Source organism: Dermacentor albipictus, unplaced genomic scaffold (assembly GCF_038994185.2).
Source record: "Dermacentor albipictus isolate Rhodes 1998 colony unplaced genomic scaffold, USDA_Dalb.pri_finalv2 scaffold_13, whole genome shotgun sequence".
Lineage (NCBI taxonomy): Eukaryota > Metazoa > Arthropoda > Arachnida > Ixodida > Ixodidae > Dermacentor > Dermacentor albipictus.
This window is the reverse complement of record NW_027225567.1, coordinates 9,578,935-9,593,929: the sequence shown is the minus strand read 5'-3', so window position 1 is coordinate 9,593,929 and position 14,995 is coordinate 9,578,935. Positions and strand designations below refer to the sequence as shown.

General features: G+C 45.6%; 1 protein-coding gene across 9 annotated transcripts in view; it reads left to right on the top strand.

Moving 5' to 3' along the window:
- LOC135915887 (protein arginine N-methyltransferase 7-like) overlaps positions 1-14,995 on the top strand; it is a 143,401-nt gene that overhangs the window by 15,657 nt on the left and 112,749 nt on the right. For 5 of the 9 annotated variants that reach the window (XM_070528599.1, XM_070528604.1, XM_070528603.1 and 2 more), the window contains one exon: positions 7,792-7,875. The gene's annotated coding sequence lies outside the window, so the exon portion shown is untranslated. Of the gene's footprint in view, positions 1-15; positions 124-7,791; positions 7,876-14,995 lie in introns of all 9 variants that reach the window. The other 4 variants (XM_070528600.1, XM_070528595.1, XM_070528598.1 and 1 more) reach the window with 3 other exon arrangements.

Below are 14,995 nucleotides of genomic sequence, written 5' to 3'. Positions count from 1 at the left end.
TCCAACTACTTTCAGATCATCACTGACGTGCTAGCGTTCGGACTGGGAGGTATAGTGTGCCGTTCACCCGACCAGAACTGTTTTGAAAACCTCTTCAAATGCACTTCATTCGCTTCCACCCCGGTGAGTACTTTTACTCTGCCTCACCTTACGGGCACGAAAGGTCTTGAATGGGGCGTAGACTCCCGATTAAGCCCAACTGAAACCCTGGACAAGCTCTCCGCAGCAGGCGTCATTGCTATCTACCGTTGCAATCGGCTGGTAAATAACGAGAGGGTTCCGACAGAATCTGTAATTGCAACGTTTGTGGGCACATCATGTCATTCTGAAATAAAGGTGTCGCCTCTTGGGTTCTGTGTAGAGCCACTTGCGTCACGTCCAATCCAGTGTCAGAATTGTAGGAGATTCGGGCACAGCGCAGGAGTATGTAAGTCCAGCTTGCATTGCCGGACCTGTGGAGATGGTCATTCTTGAAGTGAATTCTCTGCTCAATCTCAAAAGTGCTGCCTCTGTGGGGGAGCACACCCAGCAGACTATTCGAACTGCTCAGCTCGCGCTCAACAAATAAATTCTTAAAATAATCGACCGCCGTCACTGCTCCCGAAGAGATGCAGTTTCAGTTATCAAAGACATGGCCTTCAGATACTCTGGTGTTACAGCGCGCAACACTGCAAGCATGGATCTTAATCTCCCAGAAGCAATTGACTCTGCTGTGGAAAAAGCAATGGCTAAAGCTATGGATAAATTGATATCCAGTCTCTCTGATTGCTCGGCGAATAACATCAGTGAGATGAAGGCTGGGCCAGTAGAACGTAAGGGATACATTTAGCTTGATTATATTATCTTCTTATCATCCATCGCTGACCGCCGGCCTGTCCTGGTGATAACGTACAGACGGAGCACCGCTATGGCCACTGACGAAGCGTGATTTCTTAGCCCAAATCATTTCCAGGCAGATTATGCTAATAATGCAGACCACTAAGACACCAATGCAGTCCCCAGTATCTAACGCCAGATCTCGGATGCCTAGGAACAAGGTAGAGGCGCCTTCTACATTTGCAGAACATTCCACAGACACTACTCTGCAAGTCAAACCAGGCGAGGATGAGCCCTCTTATTCAGACACTGTTAGTGTCGCAGATATGGGACTTGACACTCGAGCTCCCAAACGTATGGGATCCCCAATTTCCAAAATTATGAAACCAATATAAAGAAAGGGTCAACCATCTCCTATGATTACAGAAAGTATTCTAAAGGCAGCAGTTGCCGATGCTTTGCGTTCAACACCATTGGACAGTTGAAAGTGAAACTCTCGCTCTATATTTTCAGCTTTAACAGATTTATCTTGCCTATCTATTCAATTCAATCCCAATATCTTACATCTTGAAGAAACTTGGCTTTTACCGGAAAAACATTTTCATTTCAAAGGTTTTCGGTCTTTCCGATGAGATAGACACTTGCGAGGTGGAGGATTACTGATAGTTGTTTCCAGTAAAATTTGTCACAAGGCAAAAATTTCTTTTCAAATCATTGATTCTGACTTCGAAATTTTGGCTATGGAGCTATGTCTCCCAGGGTACCATCCATTTTCAATTATAAATGCTTATTTCCCCAGTGGTGTGCAAAGTGCACGTCAATTTGATAGGGCTGTGGCTGCCTGTAGGAAAGAAATTTTGTTTATAGGGGATTTTAATTCGCATCAAGTGTCGTGGGGGATAAAAACAGATTTGTGTGGTAAGCGACTATGGGAGATGACTATTGATAGTCACCTTTTATGTCAAAAGACAGGACAAGTAACGTTTGCTAGGTTGCCAAAGGCTTAGAAAATCGATTTACGGCCCGGCTTCCGGCTATTCATTCTACATTAGATCATTCGGATGGCTTTACTCGAATTTCCTGCTGGATTTCGCAGGAGTGTCATTATGCACGCAGTATCAGGCTCCGCGATTATGAACTCTGTGGATTACCGACATCTCCTGTACCCTTGGCACAGAGATTTTTGACGAACCCGGGAAATCGAAGTGTCCATCACGAGAATGCGCTGCCGTATACCTGCGTTGAACTATGTTCACAGGTCTGGTCTGGTCCCCTCACCATTATGCTCATTCTGTGGTGAAGTAGAGACAATAGACCATTTCTTGGTGTCTTCCAGGTGTTTTTCTATTATAAGAAAACGAGTACTCCAAATCCCGCTTCGCACTATTGTTCTAAATTTATCAGTGCCTGTGATCCTATCTTTTGGAGCCTCCATTATTGGGTTCAGTCACAGAAATGTTTGCTTGTCAATCCAAAATTATCTCATTGAAACCAATCCATTTGCATGTTATACTGATCGTTCTCCCTCCTCATAGACTGTCGTATTTAAGGTATGAAAAGAAAAAGAAAACGAAGTATTATCATGAAGAAATGATGGTGAGTGGGGTGAGAAACTATTGATCTAGCCAGGATATACGACTGTCAATCCACTCCCTCCGAATGGGCCAGCGGGTTGTGTCTGTCATGTTACCGAGCGCTTCCCATCCTATCCACACGCCTACAAGCGGGAAGGCAGGACTCTAGACTGATAGACTGTTGTATTTAAGGTATGAAAAGAAAAAGTAAACGAAATAATATTATGAAAAAATGATGGTGTGTGGGGCGAGACACTGTTGATCTAGCCAGGATATATGACTGTCAATCCACTCCCTCTGTATAGGCCACTGGGTTGTGTCTGTCATGTTGTCACCGAGCGCTGCCCCTCCAATCCACACGCATACAAGCGGGAAGGCAGAACTCTAGGCGAATAGGCTGTTATATTTAGGGAATGAAAAGAAAAAGAAAAAGATTTAATATTATGAAGAAATGATAGTGTGTGGGGCGACACACTATTGATCTAGCCAGCATATATGACTGTCAATCTACTCCCACCGAATGGGCCACTGGGTTGTGTCTGTCATGTTGTCACCGAGCGCTGCCCCTCCCATCCACACGCCTAAAAGCGGGAAAGCAGGTTTCTAGGCGAGTAGACTAGTATTTAAGGTATGAAAAGTAAAAAACGAATTATAATATGAAGAACTGATGGTGTGTGGGGTGAGACACTATTGATCTAGCCAGGATATATGACTGTCAATGCACTCCCTCCGAATGGGCCACTGGGTTGCGTGATTCAAAAAATTAAAACTGATTTTTGCAGCACAGTGTATGGCTATGTGTTACACTACACGACCAACAATTCTTTCAGTGAATACATCTTCATTTGGTCTCGGAGCTGTTTCATTACAGATACAAAAAGACTGGCAATGCAGACCAGCTGCTTTTACATTTTGTTCACTAAGGAAGACAGAGCATAGATACTCCCAGATCGAAAAAGAAGAACTCACGCTGACTTGGGCAGTTGAACTTAAATGCCGAGGTTGTATGTGCAAAAACCATGACCTGATTATGAGGCACGCCATAGTGAAAAACTCCAAATTAATTTTGACCACCTGGAGTCCTCTAATGCGCACCCAATAAACGTTAAACAAGTGTCTTTGCATTTGACCCTTGTTTAAAAGCAGTCCATGCAGTCAAAAATTGAATGCGTGATCTTTGCTTAGCAGCTCAACGCCATAACTACTATGTCACCACAGCAAGTACAGCAGATGAAGCTTTATAAGGCACGTGGCTCAGAAGTTGTTTTTGAAATTGACCATAGACCATTGATATTTCTGTTAGGTCAGATGGCCATTGATGCAATGCTGCAAAGAATGCTATCACTTCTATGTCACATATGTGCTTGGTAGATTGGTAGATTCCTTATTACTGGTGACATATATTTACAGTCACCCCCCCCCCCCCCCAAAAGGCACACAAGTCAAATACTGTGACTGTTCAAGAGGTAGCTGCTTATTCTAAAGCTTGTCTGTCTAGATTAGGAATGGGAGACAACTTCCAGATGAGATTGAAAGCGGGTCAAAGCCAGTGACAAGTTCTGCAAATCTTTGCGCAGCCTCTACAAGATGGGTTAGTCAAGGAAGCAAAACGTTCCTTGTTATTTCAGACCATATTGGCAAGCTTGAGCCTGTCTTACACTGGTTGATAATCTGCTGTAGAAAGAAACGAGGCTGGTTATTCCAGTCTTAAGAAAAGAAGTCTGTACAAACTGCACGAGAGTGGCCAAGGCATCTCGCATTGTAGGAGTATTGCCAATGGCTCTGTTTAGTTGGTGGCCAAGCCCGAGTGCTGAAAAAGCGCACTTCATCAAACAGTGCAGAGCACACTTGTGAAAAAATTGAGCCCATGATAGTCTCGACAACAGCCTCTTTCCCGTGGGAGAGATTACGGCAGATCTGTGTGTGATCAACAATTATACGTACCTTATTGTGGTTAATTGTCCCACTAATCCAGGAATTACGCGACAAAAAGGGGAACCGAATGGCTCAATTTTGTTAATCATGACCACATAATGTCAACAGACCATGAAGCAAAGGAGAAAGCATTGGGAAAATTAACTGTGGTTAAAATCAGAATGTAGAGAATAATGAAGCAAAGGGAAATGAAAGTGGACGAAAAGATAGCTTGTTGCTGGTGGGAGCCGAACCCACAACCCCCGCATTACATGTGTGTTGCACTACCAATTGTGCTACGGTGATGGCTATCAATTCGATGGCTATCAAATGGTAGCCAACATCACTCAGAGCCATGGTAGGAGGATGTGGAACATCCCTTTTTGCCACTTTAGCGTTCACAAAGACTAGTGCAGTGATCGAGAGGCAGAAAAGCATTTTATCCTGACATGGTATCTCCAAGTGAGTGGCTACACTAACGGTCCCTTGTTTGTTAGCTCAGGGTTCGAGCAATTTGGTGTGTGGTTTCAGTCACGCCACTTTCAGTCCAAGGCGACTGCAAGGTGAAGAAGAGGATCGTACAGACGATTAAACATCTAGTTATGAAATCAAAAGACCCTTATCGGGTGCTCTTAGCCTACAGGGCAACACGTGGTGTTTTAGGAGCCAGTCCAGCTGAAATACTGTCGGGTAGGCAATTCAAAACAAGAATACCAAGGGTGCCACAACACCAAAATTCGAGGCCATATTGCCCTCAAACTGTGGTGTTCAATGATAGCAAGTGCTACATCAACCAACATCAAGCCAAAAGCCTTCTAGAATTGGAAGAGGGTGACCTTGTCTGGGTGACTGCCTTTACAAGAACACTAAAGCAACGGTCATATGTGGTGAGAACACTGGACGACATCGAACTTGGGAGGGACAGGAGGATGCTCCACAGTCTCTTGAGAGAAGGGGGATGTAAAGGTGCATATGAATTTGCATTTGAGGAACTGCCAAGTACAGCTGAATCGGTTTCTAGCACAAATAAAGAGGCTGTGATCACAATCTTCCAACTCTTTTCAATTTATCATTCTAACAGACCAGAGGGCCCAATATGGTTATACACACTAAAGAAGCTGGGCTCTCAAGCGTGCATTTTAATTGAAATTTTAATTTGAAATAGCTGCCTCTAAGCCCCCCTATACTGCCGTTTTGGCATGGACTTTGTGACGTCAGGAAATGCGAGGCCACCATGGTGTTGCCTGCTCCAAAAAAGTTTGAGACCATATCAGACATTTTGCTCTGCACTTTCTGGCACCCAACAGTACAGCAAGTGCATCACCATTGAATTGTGCCTGCAACTCCTTCACCTACGCAATAAAAAGCAGCAGCAGACTGCCGAGACACACAAACAAAGATGAAATGACGCGTGGTGGCTGTAACATATTTCGAGCTTCTGCAATTGCTTCTTCTGCTTGTAGTACACAAAAGCATGGCCTAGCAGATTGGCTTTCATTACTCTAGAGGAGACGTTTCCGAAGCGTGCAATTCATTTTGCACCAACTTAATGTTGCCAGACTGCTGTACGGTTCATCCTGAACACAAAAAATTCAAATACAAATGTTTTACTGCATCAAATGCACTTAAATTTCTTCAGCTTGCTGTGGGACGCAAGGGGTTTGACACACAATGCATAATACATGCTCAAAAATTTGGTGTCCTGGTTCCTTTAACATTGACGCAGAGACTTCAGGGCCTCTTAACAGACGGCGACTGAGTGCGGCACTAGCCAAACATTAACTGTGTATGTAAGAGTTGTGACAAAAAACCATAGGGTTAGTAGTGGACAAATTATATTGAATCACTCACTCAGCTGTCATGTGCAATGCCACTAGCGAGATGCGGTGATAGCTGCGTATGGCAGTTTATGATAGATCACATGATGTGCTTTTAGACAAGCTGGTACAATAAGAACGTTCTTCTGTCACTCAAGCGTATGACATCCAGACTGTGTTCTTGAAGCATGTTGGGCATGCGCCCCATTGTGCTTCATCACCACACTGTTAGAAGGGCAGGGAAATACTTTCCTAAAAACCTGAGAAATGTGCTTGAATGAGTGAAATGGCTTTCAATGAATATTTTTAAGGACTAAAGGTGAAGAAGTGAGGGTGAAAGAGGAAGACGATGTGAAGCCAAAAACTGGGGCCTCGTCACCACGGTTCAATGAGAATTCTGATGTGTTTATTTTATTGGTGTGAATGTTCATATAACATTTTGGTAGTAACAGCAGGATGTTGAACGACATGGAGTGTGAAGGCAGATCCCTGGTGAGCATATTTAGGGACATATATTTGCAAGCTACAACCATAAAACAAAGCAAGCAGAACATGGGCTTCTTAAGCACATGTAGAGCCAGCTCTGCACACCAGACCCTTCAGCAAAGAATGAAATGGAGGTGGTCGAAGAAAGAAATGTGCCTAGACAGAAAGATGAAACATGTTGAGGAATGTAAGGAAGCTGAGGACTGTGAGCCAATATGATGACAGCAGAACCGCTGTTAAAAAATGATGTCAGCACAGGAGACGAATGAGCTGGAAATTAACTGGGCATGTCCTATGCAGCAGCTGTTGACTAAGAACCTGGAACCTTCCAGTGAACAGGTTACCCTTTAGGTCACTGGTTGCATGAGCATGTTGTTGACAGTGACCAATAAGCCGTAGACAAAGCTAGTGGATGAGAACCAGTGATCGGTGACACGATGCATGCAACACATCTGCAACGACAGCAAGACTGTCAAGCTGTAGCACTTGTCGCTACCAACACTAGCATAGCGAGACCATAGTGAACCAGCCATTAGCAAAGAGATGCTACAAGGACCAGGTCCTGCCAGGCCTCCACAAAGAATATCAGTTCAAGCATGTCCACCTCTGTGTTGATGGATGGACGTGAAATGCTAGACGAGAACATGTACAGCTGATGATGTGTGGTGTTTTATGGCACAAGGGCCAGGTTTGGCCAGAGCGCCAAGCCAATGGTAATTAAAGTGAAGCGATAAATTACGAGCAATGAATGCAACAGGGCTGTAAAGGGGCCTAAAAGATGGTCACTGTAAAGTTTGTAAGAACTACATGTAATAAATCTATGACAATGACTATGAAGCGTGCCAAGGATGCGAAAGATGCATTGTAAAAGAATTACAATGTGCTAAAATTGGTCATTTGGATAAAAATTTGAAAAAGCACTACTGCTCTAACAGAGTCCTTGAAGCACAAGGACCTGAAGGTGTGTGCTGTACAAGGACTACTATCACAGCAGTATCCTCTAGAGAGAGGATGCACAACGATACTATTGGGCCATTAACATGTAAAATCACATCATTCAAGAAACCTAGGACAGCTTTGGTGGTAAAAGGGGGCTCCTTACCAAGAAACATACGGTGATGGAGAGGGAGACAATACCGGCATGCTAGAGGAAAATGTTTCCTTCTTTCTCTTTTGGCTTCCAGACAATCTGCGAAGACTAGGAGGCCGGTGAGCCTTTCACCACATCTACCACAGGTAGGAGGTTCGTTGCCAGTAAGCAGAAAATTGTGAGTACCATATGTGTGTACTGTTCTGAGTCTACAGAATAGGACGTCAGTCCGTCTTGTTTTTGTAATGGGGGGGCCAGAAACCTATCCTTGGCTTAATCAAATGCAGCTTATTATTTGTTTCATTGTCCCACATGCCTTGCCAGTAGCTTTGCAGTTTCGTTCACAAAAAAAGCTTGAGGTCTGTGGCAGGAATAGCAGTGGTGGAATTACCAGCTTGAGGTGTAATTGATGTGGCCATTTGGTCGGCCAGCACATTACCTTCGATGCATCTATGACCAGGGACCCAGCATATTGTCACATGTCTACAAGACGAATAAATATTATACACGAGAAAGTGAAGCTCAAGGAAAATATTATTTTTGTGTTCTCTTAAGGACATTAGTGCTTTTACAACACTTAACAAGTCCGTGAATATTATTGCTTTCTCTAGTTTTAATTTCTTTATGTGTTTTACCGCAGACAGTACTGCATAGGCTTCTGCAGTAAAGATGCTTGTATGGGGGTTCAGTGACCTGCTTCAGAGAAAGAGGGCCCAACAGCTGCGTAACACACACTAACATGCGGTTTTGACGCATCAGTGTAGAATTCCAAACAACAGTACTTAAGTTGAAGTTCATGGAAATGCATTCGTATTTCAAGCTCTGGTGCATATTTTGTAAGTCTTACAAAAGATATATCACATTCAATGACCTGCCACTCCCAAGATGGTAGCTGCTTCGATGGAGGCATTAAGCGGTGTTCGAAGAGTGGGGCATCCATTTCCACGCTAAGCTCCCTCACATGCAGTGAGAATGGCCGTCTCACGGAGGGTTGATTACGGAAAAGTGCTGTACATGTCAAATCGTTACAGTTTCACAACACGGATGTTCAGGATTAGAGTGCACTTTAAGGAAGTATGTAAAGCTGGTGTAAAATCTCTGCAGATTGAGTGACCACTCATTCGATTCTACATATAAGCTTTCAATGGGGCTAGTTCTGAATGCGCCTGTGGCCAGATGGATACACAGGTGGTGGACGGGATCCAGCAGCTTTAGTGCACTCGGAGCAGCAGAGTTGTATACTATGGCGCCATAGTCTAACTGCGATTGAATGAGGCTCTTATAAATATTCATTATACACTTCCTGTCACTACCCCATGTTGTGTGTGATCAACGTTACTAGACTAGCTTCAGTTTTAAAACTCGGCGCCGTTGCACGGAACGGCCACCCGCCCGCGCCTTTGTGGCGCTGCAGTCGCGCCCAGCTTCACTTCCTCACTAGCGGACTATGCGGGCGGGCCGGACTAAGCACGCAGTGCAGCGTTGGTGTACCCTGTGGTTCGTTGTCGACGGCAAATTTTAGCAAGCATGTCATCCGTGGAACTGTAGCCTTCGCCGAGCTTCGTAAGAATATCAGCAGACGATGCCGATGTGCTGCATACCTGGCTGCATAGGCGGCTATCGGAACGATGTCGACAGTTCGGCGCACCACTTTTTCTGTGCTCCCAGCAATGCGACGCTTCGCTCGGCGTGAAACAGAGCGATTCCTCGTGCCGACCGGGAACTCTCTGCAAAATCCACAGCACGTGCTCGTGCCACTGCTCCCACGTTCGTCGTCGTCTTCCACAGCCGGCTGCGTTGCCGTTCATCTTTCCAGCATAGAATTTCACTTCACTTCAGTCGTTATAATGGGGAGGCCGCGTTTACGGGGGTAAGAGCCATTGCTTAAGGGAGTATGAGCCACTCATTGTCTTACGTAATGGGCAGATTTAATTTTGAAGAAATTTAATATCCAAGACTCACAAGTGGCAAATCGCGGGCAAAGGCTGCTAACCACGCCGCCGAGAAAACTAGAGACATCAAACGCAAGCGACAACTGCGGACTGCGGGCATACCGTCAGTGACATGACGTCGTTCTCTCTGTCGCAGCCAATTGTGTGTGCAACCTCATAATTTAGAAATACTTTAATGAACCCTTGGGATTAACCCAGTGATAAACACAGGGGCCACACGTTTCAGCTTCGCTGATTAACCACCCTCACGAGATGAAAACTCCGACTTTTTTTTTTTCTTTTGTGGCTTGTGTGTACAAAGACCAACCTCATCTTTCTTTTTGTAGCGCTTCTTTGGCGTGGTGAGAAGCTTCAGTGGGCATGAAGATCATCCTACAATCACGCACTTTGGCCAGATATTCAGGCTCGTTGGCCTAAACTGCGCGAAACGTTAAGAGGACAGGAACACACGACATTTAGAAACGCAGCTTCCGCACTTCGTTGTATGCGTTTTTTTCCTTTTGTGCAGTTTACCCTTCTTTCAGTATTAACCAACTGGCCCGATAAATCTTATTGCTGTAGGTGGATACCGCTTTCTCGTGGTATCACTAATTCGGAGAAGGGAGAACGCCAGCGAGCGTGAAACACGCGCAAACTGCCCGTCTGCACAGGCTCAAGGCTGCGGCGAGGCATCTGCAGTGGAGCTCGATGGAACAACGCTGCGATCTGGCGGCTGTCACAGAAGTGGCGACAGCGGCTGTAAGCACGCGGGCGAGGAGTTCTACAACTGAAGCTAGTCTAGTAACGTTGTGCGTGATAGTATTTTCAGTAAGTTCATTGTTTTTAGACATTTAGCTTTGAGATATTTTATGTGGGGGATAAAAGTAAGCTTTGAGTCAAATATTATACCTAGATATTTGTGTTCTTTGTTGACAGGTATTTCTTGTCCACACAGTTCCATGCACGGGTCTGGAACCAGGCCTCTCTTTCTTGTAAAGAGAACACACAAACTTTTGTGGGGGTTGATTTTAAACCCATTTTCGCCTGCCTACTTAGATATCTTGTTCAATCCCTGCTGTACTTGTCTTTCGCACACTGCAAGGTTACAGGACTTAAAACCTATTTGTATGTCATCTATGTAGATGGAATAAAATATAACTGGTAGTAATGAAGCGCGGAGTGTGTTCATCTTAACTATAAAGAGTGTGCAGCTGAGCACACCTCCCTAGGGTACACTAGTTTCCTGTATAAATGGACGTGAGAGTACATTTCCAACTTTCACGAGGAAGGTAAGATTGGACAGATAACTTTCTATCATGTTTAGCATATTGCCATAAATGTCCATTCCCGACAAATCTCGCAAGATCCCGTACCACCACGCTGTGTTGTACGCCTTCTCCATATGGTGGAATATCAATAAGAAAAACTGTTTGTGCACAAACACGTCACAAATATTCCCCTCAATGTGCACGAGATGGTCGGTTGTGGATTGACCATCTCGTGCGCATTTAGATATCCAGCAGCCCAAATAGTGTTAAAAAGTGCAAGTAGTGACAGTTGTGTGTCAGTGTGTGCGTTCTTAATCATGTCGTACATTATTCTATCGGGTCCCGGTGCAGAGGTGTTGCATACGATCAAGGCAGCTCTCAGCTCAGCAATGCAGAAAGGACGGTTGTATCGTGTGTTTTGTGGGGATTTCCGCTCAATTGCCTTACGTTCTTCTATTTGTCAGTAGTTGATGAAGGATTTTTATGCTGATATGCCTATAGACAAACCTGATGCTATCTGTACTTGCGAGTTGCAGCACGCCGAAATAACACTTGAGACTTTATTTTATATTGTACACGTACTTCGCCCTGCTGAGCTTCCTTTCCGAAGCATGGATGGGTGGAAGAAGCTTTACAGGTCCTTGATTTTTAGGAAACCGTGCCTCAACACAAACGAAAGAGAAGGGTCCATTGTGGCCTATGCACCTTCGCTTGCGGACAGCTTCCCTTGCACTACTCAGTTCGCGCCAAGGCTCCGATGGGGGCGCTGGTGACGGGTTTTTTCGCAGCGCCGCCTGGGCAGAGTCTGAGGTCTATACTAAAATTGTTTATAAAATCGGGTGATGAAGGAGTTTATTCTTTAAAATGCTCCCAGTCAGCTGATGCTAATTTCCAAATGGGAAGACGGGGAAAGTTGTCATGCTGCGTTATTAAGTTTATTGTTATAGGGAAGTGGTCACTTCCAAAAGGATTATTGATCACATTCCATTGCAGATGAGGCAGAAGAGAAGCAGAGCCTATGGCTAGGTCTATGGATGAGTAAGAATTGTGTTGGATACTGTAGTATGTTGGCTCCTTCTTATTAAATAGGCAGGCACCAGATGTAAGGATGAAATTTGCAATGAGTCGCCCTCTTGCATCGCAACGCGCGTCTCCCCACGTGTTGTGGGCGTTAAAATCACCCACAAGTATTTAGGGTTCCGGCAGCTGATTTACGAGGTTATAGAAATTGGTTTTTTGGAGGTGATAGCTCGGAGGTATATATATGGAACGGACAGTTACCAGCTTATTGAAAATAATCACTCTGACACTGCCTCGAGGGGTGTCTGTAGTGCTACCTGGTGGCAAGCTACGGACTTGTCTGCAAGGATTGCTACGCTGCCGGACGAGGTATTAGCCTCATCATGGCCCTTGCGGAAGATGGTGTACTGGCGAAGAAAATTTGTTTGTGTGCATTTTAGATGTGCCTCTTGAACACACAGCAACTTGGGATTGTGTCTGTGTAGTAGTTCTTTAATGTCGTCGAGGTTATGTGTAAGTCCTCGTACATTCCACTGTAGTATTTGTTTCTCCATTATAATGTCACGCGCTAAGGCAAGAGTAAGTAACAGAATGAGCAGCCAGGCACGAAAAATGCCAGACACTAAGCGACGGTTCTCCAGCTGGCGCGGGATCTTTGACTTAGTCGTCTTCTTCGCCGTTTTGCTGGGCACGCGATGCTGACTGTTCACTGGCTCGAAACACCAGGTGGCGTTATTCCCCCTCCCAATGAAGCATCGACTCGATGCTCAAACACAAGATGTACACGGAAAGTATGCAAATTAGGCAAGACAAAAAAAAGGGGGGGGGGAAACGCACTGGCACACATACGGGCATGCACACGAGGCAAAAAATGGGTTACGTCGTCGGGAACAAAAAAGAAAAAACGCTTGGCAGTTCCTTGGAGGACGATGCGACGACAGCAAAAAACAAAAGTTTGTTTCACCAGTACACTTAACATCACCGTATAATATATGGCTTGAGGCGGACGCCATGTACAGTTTCTGCGCGTGGTAAACGGCGCTTGGGCGATGGTAGATCTCCGTCTGGAATCACTTCATAGTTCATGTCGCTTACACGCCTTAGTACTCTGTGTGGTCCGAAGTACTTGCACAGGAGTTTCTCGGTGAGGCCGCGCCATCTAATGGGGGTCCAAACCCAAACTTGGTCACCAGACTGATAGGTAACTTGTCGATGGTGAAGATTGTACCTTATTGCATCTGTACACTGCTGCTGTCTTATGTGGACACGGGCCAGTTGACATGCTTCCTCGGCACGCTGAATGTACTTCTCGATGTCAGGAGCTAACTGGTTGAGCCGATCGATGTCTCCATACGGAATCATGGTGTCTAGCATAGTTTGAACATCTCGACCATAAACAAGGCAAAACGACGTGAATCGTGTAGTTTCCTGCATAGCAGTGTTGTATGCAAACATTACATATGGCAGGATTTCGTCCCACGTGTTGTGCTGCACATCCACGTACATAAAGAGCATGTCTGCCAGTGTTTCGTTTAGTCTTTCTGTCAAGCCGTTAGTCCGAGGTTGGTATGCAGTGGTCTTTCAATGACTCGTGTAACTCAGCTTGAAGACGTCGTCCAGAAGCTTCGCCGTAAATGCTGTCCCTCGGTCAGTGATGATGAATGATGGTGCGCCATGCCGAAGCACAATGTGATGCATAAAAAACTGGGCAACTTCAGATGCTGTCCCGCGTGGTAGTGCCTTCGCCTCAGCGTAACGCGTCAAGTAATCAGTTGCAACAATTATCCACTTATTGCCGGAGGAAGACAAGGGAAATGGTCCAAGAAGGTCCATTCCAATTTGATCAACCGGCGTACGCGGAGGGTCGATGGGTTGTAGAAGGCCTGCAGGCTTGAAGGGTGGTGACTTTCGGCGCTGGCATTCATGGCATCCTTTCACATAGCGTTTGACGCAAGCAGTCAGTCTAGGCCAGTAGTAAAGTTGCCATACCCTGTCCAGAGTCCTTGAGTAGCCCAAGTGACCAGATGTCAGCCCGTCGTGGCAGGCTAATAGGATATCGTCGCAAAGGGCTTGAGGCACTACTAGAAGAGGTGGTTTGTCGCCGGCACCTGTGTTTCTTTTGTATAAGATGCCCTCTCGTAGGCAAAATGACGACAACCGTCGCGAAAGTGGGAGAGGAATGGATGCCATGCCACCTTCTAAGTGATCGATGATGGGCCTTGACTCAGTCTGCGATCGTTGTTTAGCGAGCGGGTCTGGCCTGCTGAGGGCTCCCAGGAAGGCACTGTCATCTTCCTCGTCAGGATTCTGAGATTCAACAGGTGCTCTTGATAGCGTGTCAGCAGCTTCATGTTTCCTGCTTGACTTGTATACGATGATGATGTTAAATTTCTGGAGTTGCAGACTCCAACGTGCCAATCGTCCAGAAGGGTCTCGGAGGTTGGTCAACCAGCACAAAGCGTGACGATCGGTCACAACATTAAATGGCCGCCCGTAGAGATACGGCCTAAACTTTGTAGTAGCCCAAATAACCGCGAGGCACTCCTTCTCTGTGGTGGAATAATTGGACTCTGCACGTGACAAAGTGCGGCTCGCGTAGGCGATAACTCGTTCAGTCCCGTCTTGCCGTTGCACCAGGATAGCTCCGAGATCGATCATGCTGGCGTCAGTGCATACTTCTGTGTCAGCATCCTCATCAAAATGACCAAGCACGGAGGAGAAGACAATGGACGTTGTAGCTCCGCAAAGGCAGTCTGTTCTTCATCCATCCAGAGGAATGGCATGGCGTCACGTGTAAGGCGAAATAGCGGCTCTGCAATCTTCAAAGAATTTTCAATGAAGTGTCGATAATATTCACACAAGCCCAAAAACCGTTGGACACTTTTCTTGTCGGTTTGAGTGAAAAAAGCAGCTATGGCAGCAGTCTTCTCGGGATCGGGCCAAACACCTGCCGCGCTCACGACATGACCAAGGAACTTCAGTTCCTCGTAACCGAAATGGCATTTTTCTGGCTTGAGTGTAAGGTCAGCTGATCGAATGGCTTCGAGTACATTCCGAAGGAGTCGAAGGTGCTGCTCAA